This window comes from Solanum lycopersicum, chromosome 11 (assembly GCF_036512215.1).
Source record: "Solanum lycopersicum chromosome 11, SLM_r2.1".
Taxonomy (NCBI): Eukaryota; Viridiplantae; Streptophyta; class Magnoliopsida; order Solanales; family Solanaceae; genus Solanum; species Solanum lycopersicum.
In genome coordinates, this window is record NC_090810.1 from 46,078,159 (window position 1) to 46,082,515 (window position 4,357).

The 4,357-nt window shown below is 35.3% G+C and overlaps 1 long non-coding RNA gene across 1 annotated transcript; it reads left to right on the forward strand.

Moving 5' to 3' along the window:
- The first annotated feature begins 339 nt into the window (after nt 1–339).
- LOC138339651 (uncharacterized) lies at nt 340–3,272 on the forward strand. Its single transcript, XR_011212525.1, has 3 exons — nt 340–480; nt 2,075–2,138; nt 2,707–3,272. It is a non-coding gene; the product is annotated as an uncharacterized lncRNA (long non-coding RNA).
- Nucleotides 3,273–4,357: the final 1,085 nt, after the last annotated feature.

Genomic DNA, 4,357 nt, shown 5'->3' on the forward strand with positions numbered 1-4,357 from the left:
GAGGACCACCAAAAGAGTCCTTGGGGAGGACAAAAAATTGGGTGAGCAAGCTGCCAATGAAGTGGCGCGATGTAGAGCCATCACGAGGAGATTAGGAGTTGGCCTCGCGACGGGGGTTTGTCAAGGACCCTACTGCTTCATCTCAAATTAGAAAATAAATTTGCAAACTAGCACCCCGCAATGCGCACCTACTTCCCAGACATCTTAAAAGTTCTATTTTTGAGATTTTGCCTTCACAAATAAACCCATTTAATTGAGGGGTCTTTTGGGTAATTTAATGGGGCCTATATAATGTATTAGGGTCAGTTTTAAGTCTTTTCTTTCACAAAAATCAAGTCCCACAAGTTTAAATAAAAAATCACCCTCTCTCTCCAAAATTCTCTCTTCCTCCAAAACTCCATTGAAGACACATAGATCTCCAAGAAGAAGATCAAGACTTGACGTTTTTCAACCCAATTTCTTGGATCTTTTATCAATAAGGTATGGTTTCTTTCACACTTTGGATTTCTTTCCCCAAGAGGTCCTTCAAAATATTATTTCTAAATCCCACAAAACTAGGACTTTTCTCCTCACATGTATGTTCTTTCTAAAACGAAATTGTGATGAATTATTATTACTTAATGTTGTTTTGCATGAATTGATGATTTTATGGGAATTGATGGTTAATTGATGAATTCCTATTAGTTTTCCATTTACCCATGTCGTTTCCCCAAATCCCTAATTTCTTGGATTGATTAAGGTGAATTGTTGAGGGTGATGAACATCTCCCTTGTTTACTTTGATTTTAGTTATGTTAATACTTCAAGAATTTCGCTATTTGATATGTTGGTTGTGAGTTATTGGGTAATAAGTATAAAGTTCCGAGAAGGGCAATGAGGTATAATCTTTATTCTCCTTTGAAATCAATTAAGCAAGGTGAAATCTACTTATGTGATAATGATGTTACAACTAATTGTGTTTCAGTGAGTTTTGTGATAAGGATCCCTCATCTCTTACCCTAGATTCATAAATTTGATATGAAGTATGTAATTATGTTATGATATGATCATTATGATCGAATGTAGTTTGTCATGATTATGATAATGTATCAAAAATGAAAGGATTGTTCTCACTTATGATTACCTATGAGCTATTATGATGGGATATTTCTATAAGGGTGTAGAGGAGGCTAATGTGAACTTGTGTGATGTCATAAGATGTTTAATAAGGGGATAATTTCTTAGAACCTAAAGGACATGTAAATGAGATGGAGGTCTCATGTTATCATATCCGGCCTCCCTCAAAGGTTTCCTCACGGTAGTAAGTCCGAATTCTCTTATAATTTGTTGTCTAATGAGATTGAAACCTCCACGTTTATAAGTCAAGGTTTGTAGAAACAATATCCTTGACCCTTTACTTTGTACCCACATAGGACTCTAGCTTAGTGGATCAAGCTAGATAGCTATGTAGAGATAGTTACACCTTAAACAAGTGTTAACCCTCTTTTTTAAGTGAGGGAGTAGAACACAAGATTCCATATAGCTCACGTGGTCTCTTGTCGGTTATAAAACTTCTTTACCTAATATAAAAGGAAATGAATAAGTTAAATATGAGATCCCTTATCAGGGTTGTCTTGAAGTCTACTACATAGGGCAAGGGAGGCTATGAGACTTTTTTACTTATTACACATATGGGATCCTAAGGGATGACTCTAAGTAGTGTTTTAATGATTATGATTATGGTTATGGTAATGATAAATAAGCTATGAGTAAGCATTGATGCATAAGCATGTTATGAGAAAATGTTTTAAGTATGAAGTGGGTTGCTTAATGTGATACTTATTCTTGGATGGGATTTTGGGGTTCTATCTTTTGCATTGCACGAGTACTACTTGGGTGATTTATATGTTGGTTGCTATGATGTTGAATTTCATTATTATGCTTCTTATATATGTATGTTGAGTTAAATTTATAGAAAGCATAATTTTGACTAAATTTTGCTTTCTCATGCATTAATGATTTTGTGCATAGGAGCGATACGTAGTCCATGTGGTTTGTACTAACCCATATTTTCTTCCTTTTTCTAAACATTATAGTCCGGAATATTGAAGAGATTTGTGGTCATTGAATAGAAGACTTGGCTCTCTTCTAAGTCAATTGGTGAGTCCTCACGAGTTCCGAGGATAGATTTACTCATCAAGCCTTATTCGTTTTTTCTATGTTTTCAGATAAATATTTCATTATCATATTGAGACTTTCATTGTAGCTTATATGGAATATTGTAATAGACTAAGTGATATGCCCAAACTATTATTATTCACTTTATAGATGGTTTAAGGTGAGACAGATTATTAGACTAAATTCCTATATATTGAATGTTGTGTATGCGAGAAGCCTATATATGCTTCCTATGTAGAGGTATATGCAAACCTCCTTGCTATATAAGGAATTTTTTTTATCTTTTACGTAAATTCATACCTATAATTTTCTTTGACAAACACTAAGGGATTTTCTTAGTCCTTATAGAGGACAACGATGCAGGTTACATCTAAGGGGTACTTTGGGTCGTAACAAAATTGGTATCAGAGCATAAGGTTAAGTATTATTAGGAATGATATGTGAAACTATGTGATGCTTAGGAACTTTCACTCTCTTGTTATACCTTAGTCGTTCCTAACAATATGTGCTCTATCTAGTCCATTCTTTTAAAACTTTATTATATTTATAGGAAATGAATACATGGAGGAACAGCGCTCAAAAGGTTGGAGAGGAGAATTTGAATAAGGTCTTCATTGATGAAAAGTTCAATGTTCTTGATGCTATGGTTTTTTCTACTCAACAAAAGATGGAACTAGCCCCCTAAAAACCCGAATATGTAACTCATTGTTGTATGAGAAATTGAAGGATCAGATGCCGATTATAAATGGTCCAATAACTTGGGGATATTTCAAAAAGTCTTTCTTTGAAATGTTCTTTCTCTTGGAACTAAGGGAGAGGATGATGTAATAATTCATATACCTTCGTCAAGGGGGTGTGAGTGTGAAGGAGTATAGCCTCAAGTTGACTCAACAATCAAAATATGCTCATACTATGGTTGTGGATTATGGAGTGTATAAAGGTTGTCCTATTTCCTTTCCCAATAGAGTTACATTAGTTGTCTTGATAGAGCTTGATATGCTAGATTTTGATGTTATCTTGTGTATGGATTGGTTGCATGCTTACTTTTCATCTATTGTTTGTTGGACAAGGATAGTGAAATTGTAATTCCCAAATGAACCCGAACCCATTTTTGAGTGAAAGGGAGGAAACTCAAATCCTAGGGGTAACATCATCTCATGTATAAAATCTTGCAAATTTATTGCAAAGGGTTGTGTCTACCACATAGTAAGAGTGAGGGATCTTGTAAAAAATGTCCCCTCAATAGAGTCGGTACACGTAGTGAGGAAATTTCCATAGGTCTTTCCCAGTGACCTTCCAGGAATTCCTCTTTAATAGGAAATTGACTTCGGAATAGACTTGTTGCCGGATACACAACGGATTTCAATCCCTCATTATCGGATGGCCCCGACAAAGTTGAAGGAACTAAATTCTCAACTCAAAGATTTGTTAGATAAGGGCTTTATTCAATCGACAATATCTCAATGGAGTGCTCCGGTATTTTTTATAAAGAAGGAGGATGGATCATTTAAAAATATACAACAAATATCGTTAATTAAACAAAGTCATTATAAAGAATAAGTACTCACTCCCTAGGATTGCAGACTTGTTTGATCAACTCCAAGGAGCGAGCTATTTTTCAACAATTTACTTAAGGTCAGGTTATCATAAATTTATAGTGAGGGAGGTTGATAATCCAAAAACATTATTCCTGAAAAAGACGCGATTACTTTGAATTCCTAGCGACGTCATTTTGTCTAACTAATGCCCCAGCGGCATTCATGGCCTTTATGAATCGAGTTTTTAGAAAGTATCTTGACTTTCTTGTGAATGTCTTTATTAATGACATTTCGATATACTCTAGGAGAGAAAATGATCATATGAGACACTGGAGCATAGTTTTGCAAGGTCTTAAGGATAACCAACCTTTTGCTAAGTTTAGCAAGAGTGAGTTTTGATTGAGATCGGTTGGCTTTCTTCGTCACATTGCCTCTAGTGAAGAGGTAGAGGTTGACCTAATGAAGATGGAAGTGTCCAAAAGTCATCTTACACCTTTGAGTCCTACCAACTCTAGGGTTTAACTGGTACAATACGAGGTTTGTTGAGGGATTCTGGTCTATAGCATCTCCATTAACAGTCTTCACCCAAAACCAGTCCAAATATGAATGGTTGGAATCATGTGAAAAGAGTTTGTAATTATTGAAAGATAGACTCACCTACGC